This window comes from Macrotis lagotis, chromosome 1 (assembly GCF_037893015.1).
Source record: "Macrotis lagotis isolate mMagLag1 chromosome 1, bilby.v1.9.chrom.fasta, whole genome shotgun sequence".
NCBI classification, from domain to species: Eukaryota; Metazoa; Chordata; class Mammalia; order Peramelemorphia; family Peramelidae; genus Macrotis; species Macrotis lagotis.
In genome coordinates this window covers 455,727,191-455,754,630 of record NC_133658.1, presented here as the reverse complement: position 1 = coordinate 455,754,630, position 27,440 = coordinate 455,727,191, and the positions used below count along the sequence as shown (strand labels likewise).

Sequence of the window (27,440 nt, the reverse complement as noted above, 5' to 3'; positions counted from 1 at the left end):
TCCTCTTCCTCTGCCTTACTACCCCAAATGTTGTTCTTCTTCATTATCATATCCTCCAGTCTCTCTAATCTTCAATTCTTACTCAGACCACCACCCCAACACTCCTAACACTTCTCTCCCTTCTCCATATTGACCCCTTGGTGAATCAGTTCATTTCTTTATTATTCTCTTTAGTCTCTTGCTCCCTTTTCCTCTTGAAATTCTTTCTCTGTGAAGTCTCACCATCCTCTTCTTTCACTCCTACTCACAGACTACTGAACAAAGTTGGACAAAAATCGTGAAATCATTTAAACTAGTACTACATACTTATGTTATATATACATAATCTTATCTGGGTCCTAGATGCTAGGCAATCCTCCCTATTTGATTCATTATCTCATTCACCAGTGTCTTTTCCAAACCTTTTGATTCTCCCTCAAACCCTCCACAGTTTTCCTTTCCCCCAACCTTTCAGCTGAGCACTTTTCCCTCATACTTCATCAAGAATTGAGTCTATTCACTGGGAGCTCTCTCTTTTCCCCTTCTCATCTCACAACACTCAGATGCCCCCCCCCCCCACTATCTACTCCTCCCCAGATATACAAGAAGAGATAACCCTTCTTACCATGGCAAACCTTTTATATGCACAAGTGATCTCATCCCATCACATCTTTTCCAATAGGGTATGTCCTCTACCATCCTTACTCTATCACTAATCTTCATTCTCCCCCCTAAACTGGTCTTACAACCCACGAAATTTCCTCATTCCTTAAAAAAAAACTGTCTCTTGATCAAACTAGTCCTTATTAGTGATGATAAGGAATTCTTTGGACCAAGAGCAATAGGAACTTTTGAGAGGTATACTCATTAGCAAGCATTTGATGATTGTAGATCAACAACCGGAGGCTAAACTGAAAGCCAAGCAATATACTAGCCTGCTTAAGGAAACTGCAGGTAACAGTTTCACCTTTCTAGGTTACAGATCTAGTTTTTGTAATTTTTCAGTCTCAGACCACATAGCCAACCAGCAGCATTATGTGGTAACAGAGTAGAGTTTAGATAAGTAAAACATTTCACAGGAGAGTGAGGGATAGAGAAAAGGGAGAAAATGAGGGTTTCTGGAGTCTTTTCTAGGCCATGTACCTAGCATTCTGACAAACATCAACTTCTATGAATAATAGTAGTGGGCCCCACTGCTGGCAGGTTGAACAACACAGTTCCTTTTTTGCCTACTTTCTTGCCTCCCTCCCTCCTTCCCTCCCTCCCTCCCTTCCTTCCCTCCCTCTTTCCTCCCTCTCTCCCTTCCTTGTTCCTTTCCTCTCTCCCTCTCCCTCCTTCCTTCCTCCCTCCTTCCTTCCTTCCTCCCTCCCTTCCCCTCTCTTCCTCCCTTCCCCCTCCCTCTCTCCCTTTCCTCCTTCCCTCCCTCCCTCCTTCCTTCTTTCCTTCCTTCCTTCTTTCCTTTCTTCCTCTTTCTCTCCCTCTCTTCTTTTCTTTCTTCCCATAATTGTGGGTACTCTGCCTAAAGGCATAGTAAGATTTCTTGAGGTTTATAAGCCCCAATCACTCTAGCTCTCCTTGATTGGTCAACAATGTGTCTCAACTAACTTGGTGGTTGTTCAGTCCCTCCGGTTCAGAGTGAAAGTAAATAGCAATTGTTTTTGTTTGGGGCAGAAACCAGACTGCTTAATCTTCCCAGATTGGTGTTTTTCTTCTTTTGGGCTAAGGAAAAAGAGGCTTTTTGCTTCTTTTCTTTCTTACCTGTCTTAATCACTGAAAAACCCTGAGGGTCTTACCTTCTGAGCTTCATTTTTTTTTCTTTGGAAATGGTCATTCTTGGCCTCTTTTTCTCTTCTCTCTTTCACCTAACCTTAATCACTGGGTGGGCTTTACCTCAGTCAAACTGTGAGCAGAGAAAGACTTAGCTTTAAAAAAGATCAAAATCTCCCACTGCATCCAGGGTCATTCCCCAGTCATCCTAATACATATCTAGCCAGTAGACCCAGATGGCTCTGGAGGAGAAAATGAAGCTGGTGACTTTGCACAGAACCCCCTCACTTAAATCCAACTTACTTGTATGTCATAGCATCACCTTCCAGATATCATGGTCTTCTTCAAGAATAAAGGATAAGGGGGCCGCTAGGTGGCGCAGGGGATAGAGCACAGGCCCTGGAGTCAGGAGTACCTGAGTTCAAATCCGGTCTCAGACACTTAATAATTACCTACCTGTGTGACCTTGGGCAAGTCACTTAACCCCCTTGCCTTGCTAAAAATAAAAAAACAAACCAAAAAAAGAATGAAGGACAAACATCTATTTTGTACCTAGCAGGCTCTATTATTGAAATTAAAAGGCATTACCCTTCAAAGAGAAGGGGAAGTGATCCAATATTTTTACAATTGTGAAATAAGTCCTCAATCACTATATAGCTGAGGTAATCATTTATACAAAACTGCAGGTGTTTCTTAGCCAAAACAAAAACAAAAAAGTTATTGCTACAACAGCAGATGAGACCATCCATTTTATATAGTTAGTTTATATTTTAATTTTTCTTTCTTTCCACTATTAGGTCACTACGTAATTGAGGGTTTTTTATCTTGTTAGTCTGTTAAAGACATGAGATAAGATTGTGATTCCTAGTTTTTCTTTTAATAATTAATTAATTTATTTTTTATTCTCATTTTGTACAAATGTCTTTTTTACATTAATAAAATATTCTTCTTTACAAGTAAACAAAATACCCCTCCTCCCCCATGAATATAGATAGACTTGCTTGGGCAAAAAAGGTAAAGGGGAGAGAAAAAAATTAAAATTAAAAAAAATAGTAATAATTGTAGGTATGGCCAGGTGGCGCAATGGACGAAGCACCGGCCCTGGAGCCATGAGCACCCAAGCCCATATCCAGCCCCGTAGACCCAACAATCACCCAGCTGTGTGACATGCAAGCCACCCAATCCCCACTGCCCTGCAAAAACCAAAAAGAAGAAGGAAAAAAAAGACCCAAAATAAAATAAAATAGTAATAATAGTAGGGGTAGCTGGGTGGCAGACAGAGCATTGGCCCTTGAGCCAGGAGCACCTGGGTCCAAAACTGGCCCCAGATACCCAAAGATCACCCTGCTATGTGGCCCCAGGCAGGCCATCCAGCCCCACTTGCCCTGCACCCTCCCCCAAATAATAATAACAAAAAATGTGCTTGAGTCTTTGTTCCAACACCAAGAACTCTGTCATGGGTGGATCTCATTCTTTATGATAAGTTCATCACAAAAGTTACTTCCATATTTTTCCACCGTTGCCATTGCTGATGGCAACTCCCTCCTTTCTTATTTCTCCACTACCATGTACTCTGTTTTCTCTCTCCTTTCACTCTGACTCTGCTGTAGGGTCGTTGACTGGCTCAGCAGACAGATCCCTGGTCCTGGGGCCAAGAAGCCCTGAGCTCCCATACTACCCCTTAGGCCCAGAATCCACCTGGCCTTCCAATCCCAGCCCCTTGCAAGAAGTAAGAAAGAAAATGTGTTATAGCTGACCACTTGCCCCCCATGGTCCATCCTCTCCTTCTTTATTCACATCCCCACCCCTTCCCCCTACTCCCTCCTCCTTCTTACTCCAGATGTCTATACCCCATTGAGTATATATGCTGTTTCCTCTCCTAGCCATCTCTGATGAAAGCAAAGATTCCCTCATTCCCCCTTGCCTCCCCCCTTCCATATCATTGCAATAGCTCATTGTAATAAAAAAATCTTATGTGAAATATCTTGAACTAATCCCCCTCTCCTTTTTCTTTCTCCCATTACATTTCCCTTTTTTTCTATTGACTCCATTTTTACACCATATTTTATCTTCGAATTCATCTTTCTCCTGTGTTTCAACTATAAAAGCTCCCTCTACCTGCTCTATTAACTGAGAAGGTTCATATGAGTATTATCAGTGTCATTTTTCTATGCAGGAATACATGCAGTTCATCCTCATTAAGTCCCTCATATTTCCCCCCTCTCCTCCAATCTCCATGCTTCACCTGAGTCCTGTATCTGAAGATCAAACCTTCTGTTCAGCTCTGGCCATTCCAACAGGAACATTTGAAATTCCCCTGGTTCATTGAAAGTCCATCTTTTTCCCTGGAAGAGGATATTCAGCCTTGCTGGGTAGTTCATTCTTGACTGCATTCTTAGCTCTTTTGCCTTCCGGTATATTGTATTCCAAGCCCTACAAGCTTCCAATGTAGTTGCTGCTAAGTCCTGTGTGATCCTGACTGCAGCTCCACGATATTTGAACTGTGTCCTTCTGGCTGCTTGTAATATTTTCTCTTTGACTTGGGAGTTCTGGAACTTGGCTATAATATTCCTAGGGGTTGGTTTTTTGGGATCTCTTTCTCTGGGGGATCAGTGGATTCTCTCCGTTTCTATTTTGTCCTCTGCTTCTAGAATATCAGGGCAATTTTCCTGTAGTAATTCTTTGAAAATGATGTCAAGGCTCTTTTCCTGATCATGACTTTCAGGTATTCCAATAATTTTTAAATTATCCTTCCTAAGCCTGTTTTCCATATCAGTTGTTTTTTCAATGAGATATTTCACATTTTCTTCTAATTTTTCATTTTTTTGGTTTTGAAGTATTGATTCCTGATTTCTGGTAAATTCATCAATCTCCAGGAATTCTATTCTTTGTCTGAAGGATTTGTTCTCCTCAGAGAGTTTTCTTATCTCTTTTTCCATCTGGCCAATTTTGCTTTTTTAAAGCATTCTCCTCCTCAATAACTTTTTGAACTGTTTTATCCATTTGACCTAAGCTGGTTTTTAGCATGCTATTTTCTTCAGCATTTTTTTGGATTTCCCTGACTAAGCTGCTGACTTCATTTTCATGTTTTTCCTGCATCTCTCTCCTTTCTTTTCCCAGTTTTTCTTCCAACTCCCTCATTTGATTTTCAAAGTCTTTTTTGAGCTGTCATAGCCTGAGCCCAATTTCTGTTTTTCTTGGAGTCTTTAGATGCAGGAGCTTGTGCTTCCTTATCTTCAGACTGAGTATTTTGATCCTTCTTGGGCTCATTTGCAAAATATTTCTCAATAGTCTTCCTTTTGTTTCTCTGCTTGCTCATTTTCCCAGCCTGGGCCTGGTTTGGGGGTGCTTCCTGAGCTTTTGGGACACTCCCATACAGTGAAAACTGGACGAAAAGCAGGCAACTAGGAGGAAATTTTTATATCAAATTTCTCTGAAAAAAAAGCTTTTATTTTTCAAAAATAGTGGGAACTGAGTCAAATTTATAAAAATAAGAACCATTCTCTAATTAATAAATTGTCAAAGTATGTGAATAGGCAGTTTCAGAAGACATCAAAGATATAAATAGTCATGTAAAGATGCTCTAAAGCACTATTGATTAGGGAAATGCAAATTAAAACTACTCTAAGGTAACCAGTTCATACCTATCAAATTGGCTAGTGTGACAGAAAAGAAAAAGGACAAATACTGGAGGAAATATGGAAAAGTGAGAAGAATGATGCATTGTTGGTGGAGTTTTAAACTGATCCGACTATTCTAGAAAACAATTTGTAGTTATGCCCAAAGGGGCTTTAAAACAGTACATATATTTTGACTTAGCAATACTGACTCTCTATACCAAAGACATTTTTTAAAAAAAGGAAAAGGATCTACTTGTACCAAGAAATTTGTACAAAGCAGCTCCCTTTGTAGAGGCAAAGAATAGGAAATTGAGAGATTACCTATCAACTGAGAATTGGCCAAAGAAAGTTATTATTGTAAATGATTATGATGGAACACTATTGTGCTATAAGAAATTATAGCAGAATGCTTTCAGAAATACCTATGAATACTTATATGAACTGATACTGAATGAAGTGAGGCAAAATAGTAAATGACTGCATATAGTAATAGCAAGAACTCATGACGAACAATGTTATTCACTTTCTGAGAGAAGGACCTAATGAACTCTGAAAGCAATTAAAGTACAATTTTTTCACTTTATCTTTCTTGCCTTTTGTTCAATATAGCAAATGCAGAGATAGGTTTTTACATGACTTTACATGTGTAACTGACATCATATTTCTTGCCTTCTCAAGGAGGAGAGACCGTAGAGGAGAGAATTTGGAATTTAAAAATTCTAATGAATGTCAAATATAAACTTTTTAAAGATGGCTAAGCTCAATCTCATTTTTACTGCTAGAGCTCATTCCTTCGGAAATTTCTCTTTACTTGTGCATTGTATATGTCTACTATGAAAATTTCTCCATAATTTGAATCTGAGCTCCTTAAGAGCAAGTATAAATATTTTTTCTGGCATTATAATAAACCCTTAACATGTGTTGAATGAATGACTGACTCAAGAAAACCACTGATGAATCAATCATATTTCCCATTTGTTGTGAAGAGATGTTGGTTTAGAGGTCTAGAATGAAACATCTTCAACCATGCCCAATATGTGAATTTGTTTTGACCATATTAACTTGTTGCAAGGGAAAGCTTTTATTTTTCTTTTATGGGAAAAGGGGGAGATTTTGGAAAGGTAGTTATAGTGATATTTAAAAAGGGAGAAAAGTATATCAATGAATCATTTTAAAATTAAACAGAAAAAACAAAAGGAAATTCTAATGGAGATAGAGAAAAGGAGGATAGTATTAGAACTACCAAGTTAAATTGGAATTATTTTTTAAAAGCCCTCCATTATAAAGGCTTACACTTTTCATGTACAATTAGCTTTTTTGTTTTTATATTGAAAAGTTCATGTTTATTAAGGATTAAGTTCATAAAAATGGCTAAACATGTCTTTGTTATACTTGACAAATTTATGTGGTACTTATACTTCTTAAAGCACTGTTCCCACAACACCCTGTGAAATCTTATGTAAATACTGTTATTCCTAACTACAGAAAGTAAAATAGAGGCTCAGAGCTACAAACTGATTTGTGCTCAATCACATAGTTAATGACAGAACTTAGATGCATACTAAGGTGAATCCTAAGATGGACACTAAGGTGTCCTTTCTAAGTTGCTATATATGAATGTGAAATGTTAATGGACACAGACTTTTTTTGGAACAGACGGCTGATGAGTAAAAAGGAATAGTATCAGTATTTACAGAACTGGAAGCATATGTCTGCTATGGAACGTTAGGTTGTTGCTTGTCCTTCATTCTTTTTTTTTTTAGGTTTTTTCAAGGCAAATGGGTTAAGTGGCTTGCCCAAGGCCACACAGCTAAGTAATTATTAAGTGTCTGAGACCGATTTGAAACCAGGTACTCCTGACTCCAGGGCCGGTGCTTTATCCACTACGTCATCTAGCCGCCCCTGTCCTTCATTCTTAAAGAGGGCCATGACATCAGGAAGGTGATGCCATGACTTACATGGATTTAAGTAAGGGAGGGCTGTGTAAAGTCACCAGCCTTCCTTTCTCCTCTGGAGTCATCTGGGTCCATGGGCCAGATATGCATCAGGATGACTGGAGATAGTTCCAAATGCAGATGTGTATTCTTCAAAAGGAGAGAAGGTTAGCACTCCCCTTGGTTAAGGATGGAAGAGATACTAGTGACCCTTTCAACACATATATGGTTAAGCTACCTACTCTGTGGCACTTAACCAGGCTATAACTCCCTAAATAGAAGAGATGGGGTCATGGGAATAGTCTTCGTCTGATTGTAGAAACCCAGTCTTAGACAAACATGAGGACTATGATGGAAAAAATTCTGACAGTAATCAGAGCTTGTCTGCCCAAGGTCATACAGGTGTGTGTGTGTGTGTGTGTGTGGCAAAAGGCAGTTCCAACCTTCAAGGAACTCACAATCTAAAGAATCTTGCTATGTCTTCCCCACTTTGTCCTACTGAAAGTGACTTCTGGAACTCAGATGGAACAATTTTACTTTTACCTTAATTAAATTATATTGGTTACTTTAATCACCTTCAAATTTATCACTTCCTATGATTATGAACTCTGAAATTATCTTAACTGATTACAATCTATTGTCATTCTACCCTTCCTCTTCCTCTGCCTTACTACCCCAAATGTTGTTCTTCTTCATTATCATATCCTCCAGTCTCTCTAATCTTCAATTCTTACTCAGACCACCACCCCAACACTCCTAACACTTCTCTCCCTTCTCCATATTGACCCCTTGGTGAATCAGTTCATTTCTTTATTATTCTCTTTAGTCTCTTGCTCCCTTTTCCTCTTGAAATTCTTTCTCTGTGAAGTCTCACCATCCTCTTCTTTCACTCCTACTCACAGACTACTGAACAAAGTTGGACAAAAATCGTGAAATCATTTAAACTAGTACTACATACTTATGTTATATATACATAATCTTATCTGGGTCCTAGATGCTAGGCAATCCTCCCTATTTGATTCATTATCTCATTCACCAGTGTCTTTTCCAAACCTTTTGATTCTCCCTCAAACCCTCCACAGTTTTTCCTTTCCCCCAACCTTTCAGCTGAGCACTTTTCCCTCATACTTCATCAAGAATTGAGTCTATTCACTGGGAGCTCTCTCTTTTCCCCTTCTCATCTCACAACACTCAGATGCCCCCCCCCCACTATCTACTCCTCCCCAGATATACAAGAAGAGATAACCCTTCTTACCATGGCAAACCTTTTATATGCACAAGTGATCTCATCCCATCACATCTTTTCCAATAGGGTATGTCCTCTACCATCCTTACTCTATCACTAATCTTCATTCTCCCCCCTAAACTGGTCTTACAACCCACGAAATTTCCTCATTCCTTAAAAAAAAAACTGTCTCTTGATCAAACTAGTCCTTATTAGTGATGATAAGGAATCTTTGGACCAAGAGCAATAGGAACTTTTGAGAGGTATACTCATTAGCAAGCATTTGATGATTGTAGATCAACAACCGGAGGCTAAACTGAAAGCCAAGCAATATACTAGCCTGCTTAAGGAAACTGCAGGTAACAGTTTCACCTTTCTAGGTTACAGATCTAGTTTTTGTAATTTTTCAGTCTCAGACCACATAGCCAACCAGCAGCATTATGTGGTAACAGAGTAGAGTTTAGATAAGTAAAACATTTCACAGGAGAGTGAGGGATAGAGAAAAGGGAGAAAATGAGGGTTTCTGGAGTCTTTTCTAGGCCATGTACCTAGCATTCTGACAAACATCAACTTCTATGAATAATAGTAGTGGGCCCCACTGCTGGCAGGTTGAACAACACAGTTCCTTTTTTGCCTACTTTCTTGCCTCCCTCCCTCCTTCCCTCCCTCCCTCTCCTTCCCTCCCTCTTTCCTCCCTCTCTCCCTTCCTTGTTCCTTTCCTCTCTCCCTCTCCCTCCTTCCTTCCTCCCTCCTTCCTTCCTTCCTCCCTCCCTTCCCCTCTCTTCCTCCCTTCCCCCTCCCTCTCTCCCTTCTCCTCCTTCCCTCCCCTCCCTCCTTCCTTCTTTCCTTCCTTCCTTCTTTCCTTTCTTCCTCTTTCTCTCCCTCTCTTCTTTTCTTTCTTCCCATAATTGTGGGTACTCTGCCTAAAGGCATAGTAAGATTTCTTGAGGTTTATAAGCCCCAATCACTCTAGCTCTCCTTGATTGGTCAACAATGTGTCTCAACTAACTTGGTGGTTGTTCAGTCCCTCCGGTTCAGAGTGAAAGTAAATAGCAATTGTTTTTGTTTGGGGCAGAAACCAGACTGCTTAATCTTCCCAGATTGGTGTTTTTCTTCTTTTGGGCTAAGGAAAAAGAGGCTTTTTGCTTCTTTTCTTTCTTACCTGTCTTAATCACTGAAAAACCCTGAGGGTCTTACCTTCTGAGCTTCATTTTTTTTTCTTTGGAAATGGTCATTCTTGGCCTCTTTTTCTCTTCTCTCTTTCACCTAACCTTAATCACTGGGTGGGCTTTACCTCAGTCAAACTGTGAGCAGAGAAAGACTTAGCTTTAAAAAAGATCAAAATCTCCCACTGCATCCAGGGTCATTCCCCAGTCATCCTAATACATATCTAGCCAGTAGACCCAGATGGCTCTGGAGGAGAAAATGAAGCTGGTGACTTTGCACAGAACCCCCTCACTTAAATCCAACTTACTTGTGTGTGTGTGTGTGTGTGTGTGTGTGTGTGTGTGTGTTGGGCAAGTCACTTAACCCCCTTGTGTGTGTGTGTGTGTGTGTGTGTGTGTGTGTGTGTGTGTGAGACCATCCATTTTATATAGTTAGTTTATATTTTAATTTTTCTTTCTTTCCACTATTAGGTCACTACGTAATTGAGGGTTTTTTATCTTGTTAGTCTGTTAAAGACATGAGATAAGATTGTGATTCCTAGTGTGTGTGTGTGTGTGTGTGTGTGTGTGTGTGTGTGTGTGTGTATAAAGCTTTGCTGGAAGAAAGACAAGATTAAAGAAAGGAAAGAGTTATTAAAAAATCCAGAAGAGGATATGGTGATTACAAAGAGCCTATATGACTTCATTAAGAACAGAATATTCTAGATTAATCTTACTTTTTCTTGGACAGGGTTTCAAAACTGGATCAAAAGAATGCTGGAAATATAGTTTATTTCAATATCTGCAAAGTATTTGATAAAGTATTTCTCAATATTTTTGTGGGGAAAAATAGAAATGTACACTAGATGATAATATAAGATGGACTCAGAAATGATTGAATTGCTAGACTTAAAGGAGCTATTCATAATCTAAATTCAAATTGGACTGAAGGTCTCTCATAGAGCAAACTAGTTATCCATATTTGCCTGATGCTATTTATCATTTTTATCAGTGACATGACTGAAGTTACATATGACATATGTTATCTGTGATGAGAAGATCTTTTCCCCAAATGGTCCTTTGATGTTTCTTTGCTGGGCAATTCTTTGATGTCTCCTTCTTAGCATTTGGGACCCAACTTGTAACCCTTCCTTGTAATATAGTTTTAATTTTGTGTGGAAACTTATTAGCAGGTTTGCTGAAATCCCACAAATCCTGGTATAAGGCCAATACCTCCAAAGTGGCCAAAAGTTGAGAGGTTGGGTAGCTCTTCATTATCCTGCATCCAAAGATCCAGGACATAGATATTCAGATGCTGCATCTCTACTTTGATATCAAAGAGATATATCCTATTGTCATTTTGAAATAAGGAGAATTGTCTTACACACATCTAGATGATCAAGGAGGAATGTCCTAGAAAGAAACTATAATCCCCATTGAAATCCCTAAAGTGGAGAACAATCACTGAGAGTCCCCAGAATACATGATTGTCTCCCACTCTTGGCTGGTACCCAGAGACTCTTCCTTTCTTCAAAGATCATCCAAGTGCACTAAAGATCACCAAAATCCTTATATAAAACTCTTGGGGTCCTGCCTATTTTTTCCCTGTCCCCAATTAAATTTTGCTGCTGTTCTGCCTGCCTTTGTGACTACTGCAATCTACCCACCAACTACCAGTGTTAGTTAAATGTCAATATGCTATAATAAAGTCACTACAATGAGCCTTGGAGTGATTTCTTGTGTATAGAATCAAATGATCCAACCAAATGAACCAACCAGATAGGCAACAGGTCAGATTACTGTTCATATGGAGAGAGCAAGAGTTGGATCTAGTGGTAAAGACCTCCACATCTTCTTCCCATAACTCATGCACCTTTATTCCAAATGGGACAGCTAAGCAGCTGCCCCAGTATTCTGATGAGCATGACAATTATGAGCATCCAAAAAAATTCCTTGGTTGAGGGATCTCATGGTTTAATACGAAGGCATCCTTTATCCCACTACACTTACAAATTGCTGATCAAAGCTGAGACTAGGATCCTAGGTAGTCACCCTCATATTGTGATAAGCATGGTGCTGTGATTTAAGACTAGGGAAGGCTGGGAGTCTCAACCTTGGGCTATAGGGAACTCCTCTTCTCCTTTAAATCAATATTCATTAATTGTGATTGTGCATGGCTAACCTATACCAAATTGCTTGCCATTTCAGGGACAGAGAGAAGTTGGAACTTAAAATAAACACACACACAAATGTTTAAAATTATTTTTGCATGTAATTAAAAAATAAAGTATTAAAATAAAAATAAAACTCAAAACATTATTGATGATTTTCATCACTTGTTTCTTAATGCATTTCTTGTCCCATCCCTCTGAAAGAGCAAATTCTTTTAATAAAGAATTTAAAAAAAAAACAGAGGATAAAGGAAGTGTTAAGACAAACCAATATAGCAAGGGTGTGACTTATGTGCAATATTCTACATATGTAGACCCCCCCCACTTCTAACAAGAAATCTTCTCATGATTATTTGTGTTTGCTATATTCATGATTTCTTGTAATGCAATTCATGTCCCACTGTGTTCATGTTATCTCATTTATTTTGACCATTCCCTACAGAAAGTGCTATGATGGGTATTTGGGGTATATAAAACTTTCTGTTGTTAATTTTCTTGGGGTACATACTTTAACAAGACAATCTTTTGAGTGAAGAGTTATCAATGTTTTGGATGTCATTTTTTGCTTGATTCCAAGTTGCTTCCCAGGATTGCTAGACTGGTTCAGAGTTTTACCAATAATGATTTGGTTGATAAAAGTGACAAAACATGGGAACAGTCAATCATGGAAGGGTTACAGAAAGATGGCATACTTGTACACTGTTTGGTGGAGCCATGAATAAGGACAGCCATTCTGTAAAGCAATTTGGAATTATTAAAATAAAGTACCCTTTAATCTCAAGATTTCATTACATGCTTATATCCCAAGGAGGCCACTGATATAAAGAAAGTCCTCATATACACCAAAATGTGTAAATCAGCATTTGGCAGTGGAATAGCGGAGAATAGGAAATATAGCAAATGTCCATAGATTGGGGAATAACTAAACAATCTGCAGTACATGAATGTATTGAGATATTCATATACTCTCAGAAATGACAAGTGTGAGGAATATAGAGAAGTATGAAAAAAATCTACGTACATTGATGCAGAAGGAAGGAAAAATCCAAAATCAATAATATTTACAATGAATAGAACAGTAGAAATGGAAATAACCACAAAAAATTATAAAGGACAAACATGCCAGGAAAGAAGAGATATGAGAAAACATTCCTACCCCCTTTCCTTTGCAGAGATAGGAGATGCACAAATGCTGTACATTGCATATGCTTTCAGACTTTTTCCATGTTTTGATCAATTATGCTATTATTTTTTCTTTTTCCTTTTTGACTTTAAAAATTCTATGTATAGGGGCGGCTAGGTGGCTCAATGGGTAGAGCACCGGCCTTGGAGTCAGGAATACCTGAGTTCAAATCTGGCCTCAGACACTTAATAATTACCTACCTGTGTGGCCTTAGGGAAACCAATTAACCCCATTTGCCTTGAAAAACCTAAAAAAAAATTCTATGTGTTATAAGGAATGGCTCTCTGGGGGGAGAAGGAGGAAAGCTAATGGGGGAACTGGGATAATATGAAAAAAAATTTTTTTTAATGTACTGATGGAGATGTCTTTCTATAGTCTCAACAATATCAGCTATTCATATTTTTTGTCATCTTTGCCAATTTGCTGTTACGAGGTAAAACCTCAGAGTTTTCTGATTGCTATTTCGCTTGCTAATAGTAATTTGTAGCATATATTCATATAGTTATTAAAAAGTTAAAAATTCTGTAAAGAGCTATTTATTTACATCCTTTGACTTCTTATCAATTGTAAAAGGCTATTGTTTATAGATTTATGTTGGTTATTTGCATATTTTGGATATAAAACTCTTATAGATATATTTGATATATATTTAACTGTTTTCTTCTTATCCTGAATGCAATGATTTTTGTTAATGCAGAATCTTTTCAATTTCATGTAGATGACCATCTATGCCTGTAAAAGATGTATGATGTGCTTCTTTCCCAATTTTTAGTAAGATGGGCTTTAATATTCAGGTCATATGTCCATTTTGAGTTTATTTTGTTATCTAATCTAGGATGGTGGTCTGGGTCTAGTTTCTACCAGATTGTTTTATATTTTTCCTAGTTTTTTGTTAAATGGGAGATCCTTTCTTAGATGAATTTTTTTTTGGTGAATTGAATTCTGGATTGAATTTGTATCTGATTCTTCCTTGACTAGGCTGATTGATTGATTGTTTTTCTATTTTTTAAGCAATACCAGAGAGTTTTGATGATTACTTTGTTGTGATATAGCCTATGGTCTGAACATACTATTTCCCCATCCTTTCTACTGCGCCCCACACCTTGTTTCCCTTGATATTCTAGATCTTTTGTTTCTCAAAATGAATTCCTTACTATTTTGTCTAGTTATATGCTGTTTGTCTATGGTACTTTGACTGATTAAATCACTAAATCTATAAATTAAATTTCAGTAGAATTATCATTTTCATCATATCCTAGACAGGAAGACTGATTATCTCTCTAGTTATCTGGGTTTTATTTCTTTGGGAAGAATTTTGTAATTCTATTGGTATGAATATTGGGTATATTTTGATAGATTGACTCTTAATGAGACTTTCTTTTTATTTTTGCTGTCTGAATTTTTGTTTTTGTTTAGAAATGCTATTTATTTATTCTTATTTAGAAGCCTATACCTCTGCTGAAACTGTGGTCTTGAATGGTTTCTTTGTTGATTCCTAGGACAGAGCTTCTTAAACTTTTTTTTAATGTCATGGATTATATTAACAGTCTGGTGAAGCACAGAAACACCTCAGAATAATGTTTTTAAATGCATAAAATTTTTAAAAGTAGAATTAAAAAGGAATTCAATAATACTGAAATACAGTTATGAAATTTAAAAAAAAACAACTTTATGCACCCCAGATTAAGAACTCCTACCTTAGGATTTTCTAAGTGCAAGTTAGCATTATTTTTGTCTCCTTTTTTCCTTATCTTTGTGCTTTTAATTTCTATTTCTTACTGGCATTTTAAAGTAGATATCTAAATATCAAGTACTATTTATAACTTCCATTTTTATACCACACACAAAAAATGAAAAAAGAAAGAAAAAGATAGCTTATCTGCTCTAGGGAAGATTATGATTCCTTTTCTTGAGGATACAGGGAATAGACAGACCTGGAGTTGGTATGACTACAGAAGAAGTTCAAACAGAATTCTTAGGAGTCCCGAGAGCAATGGCTCCTGAGGCACTGGTGTAATGGAACCAATGCTGTCCACAGGGGAACTCTCTGGGGATGTACTTTTACAAAATCAACTAAATTTATTAGAGCTTCTAGTCAACAAAGGCTACTTGTCCCTTTCTAGATAACAGAGATAAGGAAGTTATCTTTCACTTGACAATTTATAAAGATGAATTTCTTGACTTCAATTGGAATATGGCAGTACAAAGGAGGATTCAAGAAGCTTTGGCCACTGAAGTTGAAAGTATATTAGAGGGGTGGCTAGATGGTGCAGTGGTAAAGCACCGGCCCTGGAGTCAGGAGTACCTGGGTTCAAATCCGGTCTCAGACACTTAATAATTACCTTAGCCATGTGGCCTTGGGCAAGCCACTTAACCCCATTGCCTTGCAAAAAAAAAAAAAAAGTATATTAGACTCATTCCCAGTGAAAGCAAACTCTTCCACCTAGTCTCAGCAATAGCAACAGAAAAATAAGCACCAACAGGGTTCTCAACTCATATATACCATTCACCCTGGACCTCAGCTACCTGGTCTCCAACTCTGATGAGGTCAGGAACAGCTGTAGAGATGCTCCCTCCCACCTCTCCATAAGGAAATGGATTTGATAGATCAAGCCTATATCCTATGTCCAGCTTGTCTCTGGGGCAATTATATCCCTCCTTCTGGGGAGAATGCTACCTAAATAGTTCCAAACTTTAACTTTGGGTCAGTCCTACCATACAGCCTGGAGGTGTGGGCTACCCAATTGATAAAATTTGAGAAGGAGGTTGGGAAAATTGTGGTTTTGGTATATACTGATGTCAGTGAGAACAGATACTCTGGGAATGGAGGAGGAGAAAGGAGGAAAGTAATAGAGCCCACCACCCTACTGGGGATCAGAGGAAAATGACACCCCTTTCCTAGAGAACTATGAGGTTGATAAGAAAGCAGCTGATAGGCCAAGGGGTGATAGTACAACTGTACAGGGAAGGTATCCTTTAAAGCCTCTGCTCCATTTAGATGATTCAGGGGAGGCTACACAGGGTAGACCATGTGGGAAAGAAATATTGTGAATTAAATAACCATGTGGGCCCTTTCAACAACCTCTAGGCATATATGGATAAATGGGAAGCTTAGAGTTAGTTGCCCAATGGAGCTAACCCTGTATAACACTGGATCCCCAGAGAAATAAACAATATTTCTTTTCTAGTGATTGAGATGAAGAAAACTAGGGTACTTCATTATACCAGCTCTCCTTACAATAACTCTGTGTTACCTATGAGGAAAACAAATGGAACCTAGAAACATCTATATAACTTTTCTTGATCTCATCAGTGTTGTAGACCAAGTAGCTCAGGTCTAGAGCAAAAGATATGCAACTATGAATCCTGCCAATGCTTTTTTTCTCTATTCCTGGATCTGAGACTAATTAGAAACAGTTTTTGTTCACCTAAGGAGTCTAATATGTTTTCAACATCTTTTCCCAGGATTTCCTAAGCACCCCTTCATGCTTCCTCATTTAGTGGGCAGATCCCTGAGAAAAGTCTCCCTTTCCTGAAGGAATTGACAGTATAATGTTGACTGAATCAGGTGAGGCCACAATGGCAGAGTCCCTAGATCAGATGGTGGTCCATATGAAGGACAAGGGAAATCAGATCTAAATCTAGGGTGTAGCTCCCCGGTCAAGTTTACAGAGTACTGTGGGTGGGGAAAACTAGAGGAGTCAGGGCATAATCCAGAATAAGCAATTGATCCTTGCTTCCCCATGATCTAAGAAGGAAGCCCAGAAATTCACTAGACTCCTTAAGGTTTTGAAGAACACATATTCCATATCTGGATATATTTGATGGCCTCCTTCACTGAATCATCCGCCAATGTGTATCTCCCATAAGAGAAAACAGTCCTGGAAAATACAAAGGAGGTGTACAACAGCCTCTTCCCTTGGGCTTTCATGACCCTAAAAAAGGCCCATGGTTTTGAAGGTCTTTGTCTAAAGAGACCAGGTTGAGTGGATCCTTTTGTGCACTAAGAGATGTGCCAAATAAGGGACTGTCAGACTTCTGGAATTCCAATTTCTCCCAGTCATTCTCTGCTTGACTCCTACTGTACCCTAGTTATTATTGAACAGATGACAGAGGATTATACAATCCCTTTTTTGTCCAGAGCTGTTGATCATTGTGAATTGAATGAAGCAAAAGAATCCCTGCAACAGGATAGGCAGATCACCACACAAAAAATCACACTTATCTGGGGTCTTCCAGTATTAATGCCTTTCACAAATAGAGGTTGACTATAAGAAACGCTAAAGCCATGAAGTCTTGCTTCCTCCCATAGCCCAGTGGACCAACAGTGGAACCTGGCTCCTGAGGAACACTGTTTTGCCTCATTTTCTGATAGCTTTATCTGCCACAAGAGAGTAAAATGCAACTAGACTTTAGCAGCCACTAATTCAGTAAGATGGGAAACACTAGGGAATGGGGATCCTGGCAAACCCTTCCAGTAGTTTGATCCCAAGGTTCCATGGAATGTGAAAGAGCCTTGGGAGATGGAAGAAAGATCTGCATTTACACTAATTCCTGGGTAGTGGGGTCATGGAACTAGACAAGTGATTTGAGATTTGGAAATCATCAGATTAGATAAAGGGTCCTTGGTTTCTTGGTCATTCAAGGTATAAAAATTTCAAACAGATGAAATCTGAGTTTCTCAAATTTTATGGGTACCTGAGTCTAGACCTGTGAGTTTACTAAAGTCACCATTCTTGAGGTACATATTGAATTTGAATATGCTGTCCTGCTACCCTACTGAACAGAAGGGTTTCCATAAGGGTTAGAGCTAAGTGTCACTGTATCCCTGTTGTATATCTATTTTATATGAGGACAAAGCAAACCATTGTTATAATTGTTTAATTGAATTACAAGGTTCTTAATTCATCCCAAAGTCGAACCTGACCTAAGAGAGTGATGGCATTTGACCAGTCTCTAAAACTCTTGTAAAAAAGAATTACACATGCTACCCCTTGTAATTTGGCTTCATTTCTCAAGGGTAATGACACACTCTAAGATAATTACCAATTATTTATTAATTGCCCAATCCAATAGCCTTTTCCTTAGGTCTCAAGCTTCTATGCAGCAGGAGATATTATTGACCAAATTTTCCTGGATAGTCTTTGTTCTCTGGGTTGTTGTGACTATTTCTTTTTGTTTATCTTCCAAATTGTCTAAATCCTCTTTCTCATTTTCCTTTGCTAGATCATCATGTACATCATGCCTTACTCCAGTTGTGGTAGTTCCTCATAGTTCTATCCTTTTCCTTCTTTTTTCTCAAGTCTCTTGGTGTCCTCATCAGCTCTCAGAGGTTTAATTATCATCTCTACAGAATGCTTCTAGATGTATCCACATCACTGACAACCTATTGGATGTCACATAGACACTGGCCCCACTACCCAGGAATTAGTGTAAATGAAGATCTCTGTTCCATCTCCCAAGGCTCTTTCACATGCTATGGAACCCTGGGATCAAACCACTGGAAGGATACAAATTGAACTCATTATTTTGTTCCCCTCAGCCCAAACCCACTTCTCTTTAGAAATATCTTATTTGTATGGAAGACAACATCATCTTTCTAGCCACAGAGGTTTGAAACCTTTGAGTCATTTCTAACTCTTCACTGCCCTTATACAAAATACACAATCCTTTTTCTCATAGTTCTTTTCTTCAGTTACACAATCACCACCCTAGTTCAGGCTCTCATAATTTCTCTTTTTTTAAAAAAAGTTTTTTGGTTTTTTTTTTTTTGCAAGGCAATGGGGTTAAGTGGCTTGCCCAAGACCACAGCGTTAGGTAATTATTAAGTGTCTGAGGCCAGATTTGAACTTAGGTGGTCCTGACTCCAGGGCTAGTGCTCTAACCACTGTACCACCTAGCAGCCCCAGGCTCTCATAATTTCTCAACTAATCTACTGCAATAACTTTCTAATTGGTCTTCCTGACTCATAATCCAATCTCCACATAGCTGTCAAAAAGATATTCCCAAAGTACAAGTTGAACTATTTTACTCCCCTACTCAATGAAAAATCCATAGCTCTCTATTACTTCTAGGTTCAAATACCAACATTGCTGTTTGGTAGTCAGTCTTTACAAGCTAGTTCTAACCATCTTTCCAGACTTATTACATATTACTCCTTCTTACTATTCTTATCATCTGAAATATCACCCATCTTAAAGTCTTACCTTCCTCCATATTTGGAACATATTTCCTACCCAACTCTACACCTCTTGGAATCCCTTATTTCCTTCAATACTTAGCTTCAAAGTTGCCTCTTAGATGAATCCTTCCCTGGTCTCTCTAACTGCTACTTTTTCCCTCTAGACATAAAATTACATTTATTTTGAAAATGATTCTATCCTTACATGTTGTTTCTCCTCATCTTCTTGAGGGCAGGCAATGTTTCATTTCTGTATCTCTCAGGACCCTCCACAGTGCCTGTACTGTAATTGGCATTTAAGTATTTTTTGATTGACTAGTTCTATTTGACATAAAGAATGGAGCCAGGAGAAATTGGAGAGAATTGTGAAGAGATAGACTTATACTTGATATCAAGAAAAGATTCCTAATAATTAAGACTGTCCTAAAGTAGAATGAGCTAGTTATCCAGCCAGTTGACTTCCCCTCCTACGAACTCTTCCAAAACAGGCTGAATGGGTATTTGACAGGTATGTTACAGTAGAGATTCCTTTTTCAGATATTGGTTGAACTACCTAGCCACAACCCTAACTTCTTGAAAATTCTTTAATTCTATGATTTGTCTAAATTTCCTGATGCTGGCTTCAAACTCAGACTGGTTTGAGATCTTCAGAATCCTTAAAGTCTTCAACAGCAAATGAAAGAAACAGAGCATGTCAGAGAAAGAAAATTCTTGTCCAACCCACTTATTTTTCAGAGGAAGACAATGAGGATTTGTCCATGCAATTAAGAAATGGTAGACTATAGATAAATGGATATTTTATACATTTTTGATGTACATAATAAAAAACCATAAACAATGTACAAGTGGGTTAATTTTTATTTGGCTAATTGTATCTAATTCTTAGAACAGCATCTTCTTGTAATAAAAAGAGCTACACCACAGGTCTCATCTGGTTCTTGAAAACCAGCAAAATTACGTGATAACACGTGTTTAGTCCCTAACACAGACAGAGGCTTTTCTCTCTGCCCCAGCTCTGTCAAAGTGTTCCTCTGAAACAGCACCCTCTTTCTCTCACCCCCACATGGATTACATGATTTGAGATTCAGCTCAGCATTATAGCCATTTGTTCCTCATTTACACAAAAACAGTCAACCCCCTGTAAAGGAACAGGAGAACATAACCTTTGTTTGACCAAGAGGCAAGTTGGCCTGGGTAGAAAGATAAGCCTGGCTTCTCCTTGCCTCCCCCCCTTCCCCATTATTCCAGCTTCTTTGACAAAGTTGAATTGTCTGAATCCACAGGGTCAGGCTTGGCAGAGTATTTGACTGCTGTTGGAATTTTTCCCCCCTGCTTGATGCTTGATGGTGCCTCACAAAACCTTTGTCCCATCCCTGTGCTTTTCCACCATAATGTCACTTGACCCAATTCACTTCTGTGAAATTTTCAAGTAAGTAACATTTGGATTTAGAGACACAAAGTGCCAAAACCAAAGACCTAAAGAGAAGGGGCTCTGGCTTTAAACTCAGACATAGAAGTCAGTGGTCAGGTTTTCCCCCAAATTTTGGAAACTAGTCTTCCCCTAAAAGTTGCTAAAAGGACTTCAGCTATTTTGAATTTTCCTAGATCATTCGATCAAATCATGTGGTACAGTGAAAACTACACTGGACTTGGAAAGAGGAAACAAGTATAAATTCCCAATACTTTTTATCTATTTAACATAGAGAAAATCACTTAATTTTTCTGAGTTTCAGTTTATTCTTCTGTTAAATGGGGGTAATAATATTTATATAACCCATCTTACCAGAGTATGATGAAGTAAATACTTTGTAAACTTTATTGCTTTAAGAATATATGGCATTTTCTTCATCATCATCATCATCATCATCCTTACCCAAGGAGTCTTATAATGGTGAAAGTTACTACTGTAGAGTGATATTGTTTCACTTGAGCTTTAGGAAAATCATTTTTTGTGATGAAATGGAAATTGATTAGAGAGGAGAGAGACTTGGCAAAGAGTAGAATAAAGAAAGATATTTCAATTGTCTAGGTGAGAGTTAATGAAGGCATTGAAATATAGAGGTAGTTATATGAGTGTCAAGAAAGGGATGGATGCAAAAGATATGGAGGTAGAAATAGCAAGATCTAGTCATTAATTGACCATGTGGAATGAATAACAGTGAAGAAAAAGAGGGTAAAACTGAGATTTTTTGAGTCTGACTAACTGGAAACATGATGGTATTCTCAACAAAAATAGTAAAGTTTGGAAGAGGGCTTTGTGGGGGAAACTAGTGATTTCTGTTTTTAGATAAACTGAGTTTGAAATGCCTACAACCATTTCAAAATATGCTATTAGACAGTTGGTGATAAAGGACTGGAATCTTAGAGCAACTGGGATTGGATATAAATATCTGAAAATTAGCTTCAAAAAGATGGTAATTTAACCCGCAGAAACCAATGAGATCAAAAAAATGAAAGAATGTAATAAGAAAAGGTCCAGGAGAGACTCTTGAAGTTATTCATTTTAATTTATGATGTAGATGATAATTCAACATAAAGGACCAAGAAAGAGCAGGAGATAGGTAGAAAACTTAAAAAAGAATATTGTCATGAAAACCTGGAGAGGAAAAACTATTTAGAAGCAGGATATCTGAGAAAAAAAGACTTTGTAAAAAGGCTGTCTTCCAAACTGAAATGTTCTCCCTCCTTTTCCCTATCCTTAGCTTCCTTTAAGCTTCATCAATTGCCTCGTACCAGATTATCTCCTACTGCTCTCCCTATCTTGCTGATGCTCAGTAATGTCACTGCATGGATTATGTATTTACTGTTATGTGTACATATTGTCTTTAATAATAGATCACAATCTCCTTAAAGACAAGGACTGTTTCATTTTGGTCTATGTATCTAGTCTGTATTTGGCAAATAGTAAGCACTTAATGAATGCCGTAGACATTCATTAAATAAGCATATGAGAGAGTAGGCAAAAAGAATGGAATTAATGTATACCTTTTGATCCAGCAATACCACTATTAGGTTTGTATTACAAAGAGATCACAAAAAAGGTTAAAAAATCCCACATATACAAAAATATTTGTAGCAACTCTTTTCATAGTGTCTAAGAATTGGAAATTGAGGGGATGCTCATCAATTGGGGAATAGCTGAACAAATTGTAGTATATGTATGTGATGGAACACTATTGTCTTATAAGAAATCATGAAGGATGGGACTTCAGAATAGCCTAGAAAGACTTGCAAGAAATGGATAGTGAGTGAAGTGAGCAGAACCAGAAGAACATTATGCACACTAACAGCCACATGGGGTGATGATCATCTATGATGGATTTGGTCATTTCTGCAGTACAATAATAAAAGACAATACTAAAAGACTTGTGATAGAGAAGAATACCATTCATCTTATAGAAGGAACCGTAGAGTTCAAATGCAGACCAAAGTTTACTATCTTCAACTTTTTAAAAAAGTTGTCTGTTGAAATATATCTTTTTTTCCTCTCTAAATATTTTTTCTCTTGCATTTGGATGTGATTCTTCCTTCACAACATGAATAAAATGGAGCTATAATATTGTTAAAGATGTAGAGTCTATATTTCACTGTTTTCTGTCAGGAGGAGGAGGAAAGGAAGGGAGGGAGGGAGAAACAATTGTAAAAAATTGTTGAAAACTACTGCTTACATGTAGTTGGAAAAATAAAGAAATGAAAAAAGTCCAAGAGTTATTATGAAATAATTTCTTTGTAAATTTTAGCTTATCCTGAAATTCCTCATGCTTCCCTCTTGTCCTTGCTCCTTCTACCTACTCTTTCTGTTCTCCACCCTTGGAATTCTGCCAGTGCCCCAGTCAGGAACTTTTCCTTGGTCCTTACTGCCTCCTTTTTGTCTCCCAAACTCTTTTTCCAAAAGGAAATCATTTCTAAATGCAGGGCTTGCCCCAGGGAGCCAGTGCTAAGGGCAACAGATGCTTCCTGAACCCTGAAAAGGGAATCCAAGAGACCATATTTAGAGAATCTCAATACTTCTGGGTGGGCAGAAGTACATACACATGTATATTTGTGTAACCTTGAGCAAATCAGTAAGTAGGTATTTGTGAACTATTTATTATATGAAAGGCATTGTGCTAGTTGTTGGCAATATGAAAACAAAAATTTAACAGTCCTTCCTGGTCACTAAAACTCTTCAGGCCTCAGTTATCTAAGCTGTTTAAAACTAAGTACTTGGATTAGATGATGTCTGGAGTTCCTACCTGTTTCTTTGAAATTATGAATTAGTCCAGCTTGGATTTCCAATTAGGTAAGGACTCAGTAATAAGAACTCACATTTCTATATCACTCTAAGGTTTCAAAGTCACAGATGGGATTAGAACTCTAGTCCTTCATGTTTCTTATATACAAGTTAAGTCCCCCTTCCATTATATCTTGTGATCAAGGGAAACAGAGAAGTTAGACAGTAAGAAATGATTATTTGAAAATTTTGCAAATTATTTCATTTGATCTCCACAACACCCCTTAATTATTCCTATCTTTTCCAGCCTGCTGGATTTAACAAAAAAATAGACAAACAAGCAAAAACCAGAGACAGACAGACAGAAAGCAACTCTTACCTAGGCAGAAGCAGACCAGTCCAGGGAGGTAAGGGAGTTTGGAGCTCCCAGTACTTAGATGAGGAGTTTTGGTCTGAGCTACATAGCCTTTTCTCAGTCCAGCCAACTTCCTCCCTTGGCTACCACTGATTGGCAAGTCTTCTCAAGTCCTCTGCTCAACTTTTAAAGGCATATACACTTCCCTCTCTGCCAACTCAAGTGCTTCTGTGTGAAAGAATGAAAATAAAGTAAGAAAGGGAAGAGAACATTGGGGTAGATGGGCTCATAGGTCTAATAATAATTACCTTCTGGTTGAACAAGAACATTTAGTTAAATGTTTTGAAAGGCCCATTTTATAAGTAGCTATATAAGTTTTCTTTATAAATAAAGAAAAAAACAAAAACAGTAATACAACCTAGTATATTGACTTGAAGGAAACATTCCAAGAAGGCATATTTCTGGGCATTAGGAAGCAGAGTATATAGAAATAATGACAGGTCATGGAAAAATCAACAGTAACATGTGGACTTCTAAATCAAGATGAAGAAATTTAAAAGCTTGCAGTCAATCATTAAAAATGAGAATTTAGCTCTTTTGAAAACAGACATACTTGTCATTAGGTTCTTGATGCTTCTTGAACCTTTCTCTGGAAAAAAAATTCCCAAATGTTTTGGGATAGTCATCCTACTCTGTTATGGGTACCAGTAGTTACACAGGGAACATTGCTAGCTCTATAATAAACTTTGGCCAGGGTAGCTGTGAAACTGTTATAAGATTTTTACATCAGTCTAATGGGTTTCTGGGAACTCTCCTGACAAGGGAGAGGTTTGCAAGTGTATTTGCTCTACAAAGTGAATGAATTGGGGAATGCTCTCATGATCATTGATGTAGCAATAGCTTCTGATCTTGGAACAGAATCCACTTAGTAAAACAGAAGTGCAGAGATGATGTAGAGACTATGTGATCATCAATCAGAAATCCTTCATTCACTTAAATTTTTATTGGATATCTATTATATATAAGGTTATGTGCCAGGTAGGTCACCTCTGTGACTGATTTCTCTAGTTAGTAGGGTATTTGACAAAATCCAATGATTTCTCCCTCTGTCAGTTTTACAGTTTTTTAGTAGGAAAATATATTGGGGTTCATCCAGGTTGACCCACTCTTAGTACAGAGGAGAAAACTGGAAAAGATGGTAAAAAATGGAAAAGAGAAATGTTAGGAGAATTATTGGAATACAGACACACTAAAAGTTAATAAATTAGAAATAGTCAATGTTGGAGGGACTGTGAAAAGTCAAGTATTAATATGCTGTTGCTGGAGCTATGAATGGGTCCAACTTTTATGGAAATCAATTTGGAATATTCTTAAAGTGGAATATGACAGAAAGATCATATATGTACATATGGGCATATTTATAATCACATTTTTGAAGTAGCAAAAACCTAGAAGTAAAGTGGATCCCTATCATTTGAGAAACAGATGGAGAGTAAGGCAAGAGTGTACTACCAGCTTGAACCCAGTTCATGAGAGCAAGTGTAATATTTTTGGTATAGGCATTTATATATATGGAACTGGCAAATGTTTTAGTCTAGTATTTGGTTGTTTAGACTTAAGTATTACTATAGGAAGTATTAATATAGAAAGAGTTAAGAGAAAGATAGAATATTAACTTCAGAAGGTTGGCTGTAAAACTTGTTTCCCAACTTCTTAGCACTTAACATTTCCACAAGTACAGAATCATGACTATATTGTCAAACTTGTTAGACTTAACCATATACTTTTTGGGGGGGAGTGAAAAACATTATACACAATGACCTTAAGATTGCAAACAAGAATAACATTAGAAAGACTTCAAAATTCAGATTACATAAAATTTTAAATTTTGATTCCATAGAATTTATGTTAAAATCCATTTCCCTTCTCTTGGTGAAGAAGTGGTAGACTATAAGAATGTGGCCTTTCATAAGTCAATCATTATTAGTATGGCACTTTGTTTTGCTTAGCTTTTCTTTTGTAGTATTGATATAAGGATCACTAAGAACAAAGTAAATAGGTAAAACTTTTTTTAAAAAGAGGAAAAAATAAGAATACTAACCTGTAGAAAGCAATATGGATTAAATGATGAGGGTTTTTTTAAAAAAACGAATCATTCATATCCTCCACCCAGTTATTCCACTAGGAGGTCTATCTTCTAAAGATATATACAATATTCTTAGCAGCACTATTTTTATTGATATTTTTCCAAATGCATGTTATGAAAAATTTTCAACATTCAGTATATTTTTAAGTAACAAAATTTCCTTTCACCCTCCTTTCCCCTCAGCAGTTGTCAGATTAATATTATACATGCACATTTGAGTTTATCATGCTTTCAGATTAATCATTTTCATTATGAGGAATTAGGATTAAGGGAAGTAAATATACAAGAGATTTTTTTTAAAAAAGTGAATGTAATGTTCGTCAGATTATGAAGGATTTTGTTCTGTTTTGTTTTTCTTCCTCTGGATGGGAAAAGCATTGTCCATAACCATCAAGGTTGATCATCTCACAGTGCTGTTAATGTGTATATTGTTCTCTTGGTTCTGCTCCCTTTACTCAGCATCAGATCCTATCAGCAGCACTATTTGTAATAGCAACAAATTGGAAACAATTGGGAGAATAGTAGAGTAAAATGTGGTATAAAAATGTAAATGGGGGCAGCTAGGTGGCACAGTGGATAGAGCATCGGCCCTGGAGTCAGGACCACCTGAGTTCAAATCCGTCCTCAGACACTTAGTAATTACCTTGCTGGGTGGCCTTGGGCAAGCCACTTAACCCCATTGCCTTGCAAAAAATAAAATAAAATAAAATAAAATAAAAATAAAAATGTAAATGGATATTGCAAATGGGATATGCAAAGGAAGGGTAAATATAAAGAACTGAAAGAAATATGGAAAGACTTGTGAGTCAGAGGGAATAAAGCAGAACCAAAAGGAGATTACATTTCTTTATCTTTTTTTGATAATTTAATGGGTCTATGATTTCATCGAAGTAGGTACTTCCATCTTGCACCCATCTCATCCCTTGCAACTTTTGTCCATATCTTCCAGTAAATCCTTCTAATTGGAACCCACCCAATGTGCTGGGGATGTTCAAATAGAACTTTTGATATTATAAGGATACTAGTAGAAGATGGAAGTTGACTATTGGCTATCCATCATTGACTACATGACTAGTTCAACTCCTTTCCTACTCATAAAACTCTCTCTCTTAATGTAATCTAAGCCCCATTCTCACTTTTATGGGAATATGTAGCAGTATATTTAAACCCACCATGGACTTCTCCATCACACTCTGGGAAAATAACCATGTAAATTATTCAGGGAATGGAATTGTATTACTTACAATCATACAATGTCATTAAAAGAATACTGGTATGGGGCAGCTAGGTGGCACAGTGGATAGAGCACCGGCCCTGGAGTCAGGAGTACCTGAGTTCAAATCCAGCCTCAGACACTTAATAATTACCTAGTTGTGTTGTGTGACCTTGGGCAAGCCACTTAGCACCATTGCCTTGTAAAAAAAAAAGCACCACAAAATTTCTCAAAGGTCCAGACTGCTTTCCTTTTTCTACGAAATTTTGAACCAAATTAATTATCGGCTCTTAGTACCTATTAAAGAT

At 37.5% G+C, this 27,440-nt stretch overlaps 1 protein-coding gene and 1 non-coding gene across 5 annotated transcripts in view; one reads left to right on the top strand and one right to left on the bottom strand.

Moving 5' to 3' along the window:
• The window catches only part of TIFAB (TIFA inhibitor), a 112,514-nt gene extending 88,525 nt beyond the window's left edge, over nucleotides 1-23,989 (bottom strand). For all 4 annotated transcript variants that reach the window (XM_074213511.1, XM_074213512.1, XM_074213513.1 and 1 more), the window contains exon 1: nucleotides 23,798-23,989. The gene's annotated coding sequence lies outside the window, so the exon portion shown is untranslated. The remainder of the gene's footprint in view (nucleotides 1-23,797) is intronic.
• On the top strand, nucleotides 7,446-7,568 carry LOC141510758 (U6atac minor spliceosomal RNA). Its single transcript, XR_012475170.1, has one exon. It is a non-coding gene; the product is annotated as a U6atac minor spliceosomal RNA (small nuclear RNA).
• Nucleotides 23,990-27,440: the final 3,451 nt, after the last annotated feature.